Genomic DNA, 11,107 nt, shown 5'->3' on the forward strand with positions numbered 1-11,107 from the left:
TTTGAACTGAACTCACAATAACCCAGGTAGTATAAAGTTTAAATTTCCATTGAAATAACTGGAATATTTATGGGGTGCCTGGGTGGCTCAGTCGGTTGAGAGCCCGACTTCGGCTCAGGTCATGATCTCACGGGTTTCAGGTCATGATCTCACGGGTTTGTGGGTTCGAGCCCACATGGGGCTCTGTACTGACAGCTCAAAGCCTGGAGCCTGCTTCAGATTCTGTGTCTCCCTCTCTCTCTGCCCCTCCCCTGCTCATGCTCTGTCTCTCTCTCTCTCAAAAATAAATAAATATTTTAAAATTTTTTAAATAAGTGGGATATTTAAAGTTATTAGCCAAGGACAACACAAAGAAGAAAAAATACAAGGAAGCCACTACTGTAATGAGATGATCCTTCAGACTAGTCTGTCCTTGAGGACATGATGTCACCTAATAGAAAGGGAGTAGCTCCAGTAATTCTCTACTCTAATACACCCCAAATTTGATTAGAATACTATTGGGGAAGTAACCTTTGCATGATCTATTGCCCCCCACCCCAGGATTGTCTGCTAATCCTGGCCCTGGCCCTGGAACATTCCCCTAAAAACGTTGGGTACTGAGGTATCACTTGGCCCCAGATTATTCCCAGTAAGAAAACTTTTCCCTGAAGGATTCTCCCCTGCCCTGGGGAAACTGTGAACTTGTTTGTATTCCTTACGTATGTGTCATGTGGCACCTGGCCTTCCCCATCAGTGTATCTGCTCCCTCTGCTCCCACCAGCAGCAAAGGAATGGAGGTCTTCAATTGCAGCACAAGAGTGATGTGTACAGTCCATCACCCTGCATCAGTTATCAGGAGGGACCCGCTAGCCATGGGAGACTGGCACACATTACAGATGCTGATCATGTGTCTCTTCTCCTTTCCACGAGTAAAGCACTATTCTAACCAAGTGTCTTGTGTGTTAAGTCCTACTTGGTAACTCACAACCCATCGAAGATGCAGTGGGCCAAGGTCCGTGCGCTCCTTCTTCTCGTGGTTGGCATTGTTACGATCTCTGCCATCCTCCACACAATGGCCCTCCTTGGTTGGGACTGGTAGCTGGATCTTCATACTCAACAAACACTAAGCCTCAACATGAGGAATAATAAAGCTACCTGAGCAAGAGAAGCCTAGTTATTTATCAACATTCATTACTTCCCTTCTTATACAGAACTGGAAGTTTTACCTGAGCAAACAGCCAGGACTCCAGTTACACACCTCAGCCCCTTCTCCTTGCACCTCCTCCTATGGGCTAGACATGGTGGTGAGCAATCCCTGACCATGCAAAGGCAGGAAACACTCCAAGATGCCAAAGTAATGAGACAGCAGCACAACAACCAGCCTAAAAAATAACCAAAATTCCCACCCAGAATCGTACATAAGACTGGAATGAACAAGAGATGTTAGAGGACAATAGCCAAATTACGGAAGCAGTCCAAATGTCTATCGACTGATGAATGAATAAAGAAGATGTGGTATATATACAAAATGGAATATTACTCAGCCATAAAATAGAACAAAATCTGGCCATTTGCAACGACACAGATGGAGCTAGATAGAGAGTATGATGCTAAGCAGAATAAGTCAGTCAGGGAAAGACAAATCCATATGATTTCATTCATAACGTGCAATTTAAGAAACAAAACAAACACGTTGGGGGAGAGAGACAAACCAAGAAATGGACCCTTAACTATAGAGAACAAACTGATGGTTACCAAAGGGGAGGCGGGTAGAGGAAATAGGGGATGGGGATTAAGGAGTGTGCTTGTCGTGATAAGCACGAGGTGTTGTATGGAAGTGCTGAATCACTGAACTCAAAACTAACATCACACTGTATGTTGGTTAACTAAGTGGAATTTCAATAAAACCTTGGAAGAAAAAAAGAGACGCTAGAGCAGGGAGCCAGAAGAAAAGTGAGAGCTCTAGAGAGAAAATATGGGCTGGAGACATCATCTCCACACTGGTAAGATTTGGCAAAGAAGGGACCAGAGACAAGGAGGAGTTTAAAGACAGGTCCTTGGAAAACACGAAAACTTCGAGGATGGCAAGAGAAAGACAAGACAAAGAAGGAACAGAGACATAGGATGAAAAGCCGGAGCACAAAAATCATAGGATAAACTCAACAAAAATGACAATAACAAAAAAACAATTAAAAATGGACAAAGGACTTGAACGGGTATTTCTTCTGAGAAAGTATACGATGACAAAAAAAAAAAATAATAAGCACATGAAAGATGCTCAACATCACTAATCATTAGGGAGATGCAATTCAAAAATACACTAAGATACCACTTTATACCCATTAAGATGGCTACTATCAAAAAACCCCAGAAAATAACAAGTATTGGTTAGAATGTAGAGAAACTGAACTCTTACGCACTGTTGGTGGGAAGGTGAAATGGTACCTACCACTACTGTGAAAAACAGTATGGCATTTCTTCAGAAAAACTTTAAAAAAATTGCCACATGATTCAGCAATTCCATCTGAGTATATACATCCAAAATAAATGAAAGCAGGGTCTAAAAGAGATGTATCTGCACACCCATGTCTATAGTAGCGTTACTCACAACAGCTAAAATGTAAAAGCAACCCAAGTGTCCATGGACAGATGAATGGATAAGCAAAACATAACAGAAACAAAAACTAGAACGGTGGTTTCCAGGGGATGGGAGGAAGGGGAAATGAGGAGTTCTTGTTTAATGGGTATAGAGTTTCAGTTTCTTGTTTTTTGGGTTTTTTAAGTTTATTTCTTTTGAGAGAGAGAGAGAGAGAGTGAGAGACAGAGAGCGAGGGCGGGCCAGAGAGAGAGGGAGAAAGAAAATCCCAAGCAGGCTCCAGCTGTCAGCACAGAGGCCAACTCAGAGCTCGAATACACGAATCCTGAGACGTGACCTGAGCTGCAATCAACAGTCGAACGCTCACCCAACCAAGCCACCCAGGTGCCCCTAGAGTTTCAGTTTTATGAGATGAAAGTGTCCCGGAGACGGATGGTAGCGCTGGTAGCACAATAATGTGAATGTATTGAATAGTACACTTAAAAATTATTAAGATGGTACATTTTGGTTCTCTGCCTCTCCCACGCTCCGGCGCGGACCCCGAGGCGGCGCCGGGCTCCGCCGCCTCGGTCCCGGGCCGGGCCCGACGCCCGCGGTCTCGACCCCCCGCAGCGCTGCCCGCCGGCACCGCTGTGGAGAACAAGGCCAACCCTGCGGGGACGGCAGGGGGACCTGGGGCTGGAGCTGCGGCAGGGGGCACGGGACCCGTGGCGGCACGGGCCGGGGAGCCGGCCGAGCGGCGCGGGGCGGCTCCGGTGTCTGTCGGCGGGCGGCGTGGCGCCCCCAGAGGGGGCCACGTCTAAAGGGGTTTACGTGCTGTAACGGGGTTTACGCGCGGCCAAAGGAGCCGTGAGGCCGGTGGTGTCCAGCACGCCTATGGTGGACTTCCTGATGCAGCTGGAGGATTACACGCCTGCGATCCCAGCTGCAGTGACTGGTTACTACCTGAACCGCGCTGCCTTTGAGGCCTCGGACCCACGCATAATTCGGCTCATCTCCCTAGCTGCCCAGAAATTCATCTCAGATATTGCCAGCGATGCCCTACAGCACTGCAAAATGAAGGGCGCAGCTTCTGGCAGCTCCCAAAGCAAGAGCAAGGACCGCAAGTACACTCTAACCATGGAGGACTTGACCCCTGCCCTCAGCGAGTATGGCATCAGTGTGAAGAAGCTGCACTACTTCACCTGAGCCACCCAACCTAAATGTACTTGTCTGTCCCCTTGTCCCCACACCAGCCTGCTTTCATAATAAACTTATTGTGACAGGCAAAAAAAAAAAAAAAAAAAGATGGTAAATTTTATGGTGCTTATTTTACCACAAAACAATTGGAAAACAGCACTCCTGGGGGAGAGGGGCCATCAGTTAGACTGAAGAAGAGGCCTGAAAAAGGACTCACAGATCCGTCCAATTATGAGATGTTGCCATAACCACTCCCTGCAGCACTTGGCCTTTTTACCACGCTCCCATTATCTTACCCACAGTTTCCCCAGACTGTCCCTATGTGGCACATCAATTCCATTCTTGTACCTTGTAACACGTTAGGACACCTACCCCCAGCCATGTTGGCCGCACTAGGAACACATTAGAAGTTATCATCTCAAAATCATGATCATCATCATACACAGAGAGAAAAAAATACTTTCTCCTTACGCTCATGAAGGCAAGCTAAACAATAACATAACTGTGGACATGGTGAACAAATTACCACCTGAATATGTTCCAAAGGATTCGGACAGCCAGGTAGGCAAAATGAAGACTGTAGGAGAACACTCCTCTCCGGACTATGACAGCTCAAGGTGGAGATAAAGACACTTGGTGACTTCTCAGCATAGGAATGGACGGCCTTTCAGTCCCAGAAAATCACATCCCATTAAGTGACTACTACATGAGGATAAGGCCTGCTCCACGAGCCAAATACCAGTCTGCACCACTCTGACGTTTTCAGTATTATCAAGGAAAAAACCTGCACCTGGCTACCAAGGACTACTAGACAGAGGCTTCCCAGGAAGGCCACTCTCTCTTGCTCTTCTTCCAAAATGTGAATTAAAGTGAAAATTCTATTTGAAATTTCCCCTTCCCTTCCACAACATTCACTACATGATGCACAAATGATGAACTAAGAAGTTTGTTCCTATTTCCCTAGGGGCTACATTCAAAGTTCAAATGTCCAAATACCCAAGCTAGAACCACCCTTTGGGACTCTCCACTGATCAACCTAAGCTCACACTTTCTTTCTATGAACTCACACTTTTTACACTCGATCTGACATTTGATTGATACAATGAATGAGAAGTTTACAGTATTAAGTATCAGGAGCTGTACTAAGGCTTTATATTTATCATCTCATTTCAGCTTCAGCATACAGGGAGGGTCATGCGATATCTATCTACAGTGTAAAAGTGAAGAAATCTAGCCTCAGGGAGATTAAATGCCTCTCCCAAGGCAACAGGTTCAAGAAGTGGCAGAGCTCAGACTAGAACTGACGGTGTGCCACTCCAAAACGTATGCTCTTATATAGGAAGAGGGTGTTTCACACCAGATTCAACTGCCACCCCCATACCCTTTTGAGTCAGTAAATCTCTCTGAGGGTAACCCTGAACCCACAGCAGTGACCAGTCACTACCACTTGATGTGACTATAGCGCTATGTCCAAACACCAAGAGGAGTGTTTAAAATATATAAAGTCGTTCGAGAGAAGCACGTGCAGTGCCCACAATTAAAGATTTGGTGCATGAGGGTGCTGGGGGTCAGACATATCCCTGAAAGGCTGCACTGAACAGGACACTGAAAGCAACATGTCCTATCAGGTAAGAGATCTGGGACTGTACCCTGACTACTCACTCACTCTGACCCCACTCCAGAATAAATCTTGGGTTCCATATACCATGAGCTCTTATAACATCCAGTGTGTGTTTTCTCCTACCAGAATATACAGAGTACTTCTTATACAACAATTTTATAGTTCTATGAGTAAACCCTAAACCACTGATAAACCCTGGAGCGTGTTAGCACGTTAAGAGCAGAAACAAGTCCCTCTGGTTAGTGCTGCCTCCCAAAGGAGTGCCTGGTCCTTCATCATGAAAAGATGAATATTCAGCACAAAGAATAAGCAGATCGATGAGAGAATATTGCACAATGCAACAGGTAACAGATAAAGACATTCAGATAAAGACTTGCAGGAGATGTTCATGGACTCACATCCCCTAAGGGACGGCCTCCATCTGGACAAGGCCTGCCCCACAAGCCACATACAAACACCATAACCTTTGCATTTTAAAAATATGGTAGAAAGGTGCGTGCACTTTGCCAGTATGGAATACTGGAGAGACAATTTCCACGAGTGGACATTCTCTCTTTTTCTGTATCCAAAATAAAAATCACTTTGAAATCTGCCCTCCTCATATTCTTCCTTCTTACCTAACTTTGACTATGTGTACAAATGTTAGACAATCAAATTTATCCACATTCAACTAGAGGCTACTTTCAAACAGTTAATTCAAATAGATCAACACAAACGTCTAAGATTCTCACCTGATGAGCCTTAGCTCACTGCCCTTGGTTTGAATTCCTACATTTTTGACTGAATATAACATCCGATTGCTATGATGAATAAGAATACCTACAAACCTAAATATAAAGTTGTAGACTTCTCATCTCATTTCAGTTTCAATACATAGGGAGCATCATAAAATATCTCCCGTGTAAAAGTGAAGAATCTGAGGCTCACAGACATTAAATGACTCTCCCATGGCCACAGGGACGATAACCGGTAGAGCTCAGATTGGAAAAAAAAATAACGAATCAAAACCTGTGTGCTCAGACAAAAAGAAGAGGATGCATCACACCAGGTGAAGGTGTCACCCCCTATCCTTCTGTGTAGGTAATCCTCCTCTTTCAAAGCAACCCTGTGACCATAGCAATACACTTGCTGGAACCACAAGGCTGTATACAAAGATGGAGGAGTGTTTGAAATATGTAAACTCCATTAGAAAATTACCAACAGTGCCTACAGTTAAGGATGGAACAACTGAAGATGCAGTGACTCAGACATATCCCTAAAGTCTCCGTTGAACAAGATGTTGAAAGCAACATGTCCCTTCTGTAAGAGGTATGGCAAATATCCAAAGGGCAAATCATTTAGTGCTCAGTACAATCATATTCTAAGTTGAGAAGCTAGGCCATCTCACAAAGAAACGGACCATAACTGGTTCTGCTGGAATTATCCCATGTCCCCAAGCAAAGATATAATATAGTTTAGTTGAGGGGCCCCTGGGTGGCTCAGTTGGTTGAGCGTCTGACTTCGGCTCAGGTCATGATCTCACGGTTTGTGAGTTCGAGCCCCGTGTCGGGCTCTGTGCTGACAGCTCAGAGCCTGGAGCCTGCTTTGGATTCTGTGTCTCCCTCTCTCTCTGCCTCTCCCTCACTTATGCTCTGTCTTTATCTCTCAAAAATACATAAGATGTAAAAAAATTAAAAATTTTTTAAAAAATAAAAGAGTTTAGTTGAAGAAATATAGAATTCTTTCATCAGAGTGGTCAGTATGGTAGTCATACTCTCTACCATCAAGAGTCTGGCCCACCCAACCCCAAAATACATAATTAAATGTTCTATTTTAATGAAAGCCAGCCTTCTGGGGCAACTGCTACATTAAAACCCAAACTAACTTTCTTAATCATGTGCTCCACTGGGAGTTGAACATCAGTAATGTATTCCTCTTTTCCCGTATATTCCTTAAGAATCCAAGCCATCCTCCGATGGTAGCTCCTATCTGGCTATTAAACAAAGAATAAACACTCCAGGAAACATCCTAGGAAGCTGCCCAAGCTGTATACATCATCCTGTAAAGCAAGCACCATTGTTACAGTATCCAACCATGAAGCAAAGTCGGAGAGTCCTCATACAGAATTCCAACTTGGGAGTGAACTGCACTTCCACCATCTGCAGAAGAAAAGGCTACGATCAACGACGCCCACATGCAGAAACTATGATGGTAAGTGGTCTGAGATTGTATCCAAATTAAATCACTCAAGAGGAGCCCTTAGAAAGAAAAGAGGATGCACAACAGCAGGGTGGGTCACAAAATCCTAGGGGCCAGGGACTGTCAACCAGTCCCAGCAAATGCAAATTCCTAAAAGTGTGCATCGAATAGAATGAAGACAAGCTCTCTCAAGGGAAAGACTTGGCAGAAGACCTATTATGGGTTTAATTGTGCTCCCCTGCCAAAACTCATATTTGCAGTCCTAGTACCCAATTCCTTGGAATGTGCTCTTATTTTAAAAAGGGTTTTACAGAGGTAATCAAGTTAGAATAATATCATTAGAGTGGCCCTAAACTAATATGGCCAGTGTCCTTATGAGAACAGAAAATGTGGAAAGAGATACACATGCATGGAAAACACTACGTGAACATGTAGAAGGCAATCTACAAGCCACGGAGAAAGGCCTGGAACAGACCCTCCTGCACAATCTTCATTCGTTTCCCATATAACCAACGATGTCAACAATTTCATTTTTTACTTCGAGGCCCACATGTGTGATACAGTAAGTTTTTGTTGTTAAAACCACCCAGTTTTGGTTACTTTCTAAGGCAACACTAGCAAATTAAAACACTCTCCAAAGGCGAAGACAATTTGTGTCAAATACACTCATATTCTATTTTTTTTAAGTTTATTTCTTTTGAGAGAGCATGAGCATGGGGAGGGGCAGAGTGAGACAGAGAGAGAGTCCCAAGCAGGCCCTGCACTGTCAGCACAGAGCCCAATACAGGGCTCAAACCCACGAACCACAAGATCGTGACCTGAGCCTAAACCAAGAGTCCAACACTTAACCCACTGAGCCACCCAGGTGCCCCAAATACACTCATATTCTGAAGTGAAGTGCTAGCCACATGGCAAACAAATGATACCAAACAGGTCTGCCAGTAGTACTCCATTAAACTACCAAAGAGATATAAAAGAATTAACAAAGAGGAAAGAGAGAAAGAATTTTTAGAGAATTCTGTCAGTGTGCTGGGTATTTTCTAAACACTCATAAGGGCGGGCTAAGTACTGTTTCTCCCTTGCTGTGAATCACTGACCAGGAGCTTCGGAAAACAATGACTGACGCTTGTGAAGGTTGAGGGATACAGGAACAACTGTGTGACTCACGCATGTATCATCAAGAAGTGAAGGCTTGAGGTGCCCCTGGAGAAAGGAAGTGAGCGCCTACCCTGTGAAAGAACAGCAGTTCCAAAGAAAGATATTGATTTCCTAGGTTGACAGGTTGTTCTGGAAAAAGAGAAGCCTGAGAATTCTTTCACAGGGAAGCCACCCTAGAGGACCGCCTAGTAAAGAAGAAAGTCAACAACAGAAGTGATGGTCATAGCAGGCCTAGGGATTGAGGTGAGGGTCTAAGAGTCAGAGAAAGGTCAGTGCATGTGACAGGGCATAAAGTCTGAGGTCCCTGAAGAAAAATGAAAATATTTCCTGAAAGCATCACATCATGGCATCCTCCATATCTCAGAACCTATCATCACATTACAACTTTGCCAACATGTCATTTCTCTTGTCTCTCTGGGGAACACAATAGGGGGAAAAGGACGAGAAACTGGAGAATAGATAGACTGAGAACAGAAAGACAAAAAGTGTTTGCCTATTACTGACTCCATACTCATATATACATATCACCTGCAGGATTCCAGTCTGTGAACAGGTCCCATCTGGGACTGAAAAATATTCCCCAACGTTCAGGAATTGAGGCAAACCTGGATTAATACCCTGGAATAGATTTCTTACCAAATGGAAGTGGCAACAGAACATTTATCTATATAAGAATAACAAAAAACAACTTTGGAACCCTGCTGGGCTTTCCTCCAAGACATGGGAAGAAGTCTCCAAGTCGGTTTTTGGGGAAAAGAGCACAAATAAAGTTACTTTCTTTCTGAACTCATTAACATAAGCTCAACACTAATGCAAACAAATAGTGATCAAATTCAATTCTGCCTATGTTCTAACGTAACGCGACCATACAGAAATCGGAGTGAGAACTGTGGGAGAACCAAGCACGCCTGCATTACTGGATAGCACAAGGCAGGACATTCAGACACACTGTGACTTCTTGGCTACCCCAAAACATATACTTTTATTATTTTTAAAGGCACTTTCAAAAACACAAAAGAAAAGACATTCTCTGAGATAACGCCCTACTTAAAAGACCCCTTATTTATTTATTTCAACCAGCTTTTAAATATATTTATTGATGGCACAAAAACAGACACAGAGACCAATGGAATAGAATAAAACCCCAAAACTAGACCCACAAACATATGGCCAACTAATCTTTGACAAAGCAGGAAAGAACATCCAATGGAAAAAAGACAGTCTCTTTAACAAATGGTGCTGGGAGAACTGGACAGCAACGTGCAGAAGGTTGAAACTAGACCACTTTCTCACACCATTCACAAAAATAAACTCAAAATGGATAAAGGACCTGAATGTGAGACAGGAAACCATCAAAACCCTAGAGGAGAAAGCAGGAAAAAAACCTCTCTGACCTCAGCCGTAGCAATCTCTTACTCGACACATCCCCAAAGGCAAGGGAATTAAAAGCAAAAATGAACTACTGGGACCTTATGAAGATAGAAAGCTTCTGCACAGCAAAGGAAACAACCAACAAAACTAAAAGGCAACCAACGGAATGGGAAAAGATATTTGCAAATGACATATCGGACAAAGGGCTAGTCTCCAAAATCTATAAAGAGCTCACCAAACTCCACACCCGAAAAACAAATAACCCAGTGAAGAAATGGGCAGAAAACATGAATAGACACTTCTCTAAAGAAGACATCCGGAGGGCCAACAGGCACATGAAAAGATGCTCAACGTCGCTCCTCATCAGGGAAATACAAATCAAAACCACACTCAGATATCACCTCACGCCAGTCAGAGTAGCCAAAATGAACACATCAGGAGACTATAGATGCTGGAGAGGATGTGGAGAAACGGGAACCCTCTTGCACTGTTGGTGGGAATGCAAATTGGTGCAGCCGCTCTGGAAAACAGTGCGGAGGTTCCTCAAAAAATTAAAAATAGAGCTACCCTATGACCCAGCAATAGCACTGCTAGGAATCTACCCAAGGGATACAGGAGTACTGATGCATAGGGGCACTTGTACCCCAATGTTTCCAGCAGCACTCTCAACAATAGCCAAATGATGGAAAGAGCCTAAATGTCCATCAACTGATGAATGGATAAAGAAATTGTGGTTTATATACACAATGGAGTACTACGTGCCAATGAGAAAGAACGAAATATGGCCCTTTGTAGCAACGTGGATGGAACTGGAGAGTGTGATGCTAAGTGAAATAAGCCATACAGAGAAAGACAGATACCATATGGTTTCACTCTTATGTGGATCCTGAGAAACTTAACAGAAACCCATGGGGGAGGGGAAGGAAAAAAAAAAGAGGTTAGAGTGGAAGAGAGCCAAAGCATAAGAGACTCTTAAAAACTGAGAACCAACTGAGGGTTGATGGGGGGTGGGAGGGAGGGGAGGG

The 11,107-nt window shown here is 43.9% G+C and overlaps 1 pseudogene; it reads left to right on the plus strand.

Moving 5' to 3' along the window:
• Positions 1-3,054: 3,054 nt before the first annotated feature.
• On the plus strand, positions 3,055-3,766 carry LOC125931552 (transcription initiation factor TFIID subunit 10-like; annotated as a pseudogene).
• Positions 3,767-11,107: the final 7,341 nt, after the last annotated feature.

The sequence above is a fragment of the Panthera uncia genome, chromosome X (genome assembly GCF_023721935.1).
Source record: "Panthera uncia isolate 11264 chromosome X, Puncia_PCG_1.0, whole genome shotgun sequence".
Classification (NCBI taxonomy): domain Eukaryota; kingdom Metazoa; phylum Chordata; class Mammalia; order Carnivora; family Felidae; genus Panthera; species Panthera uncia.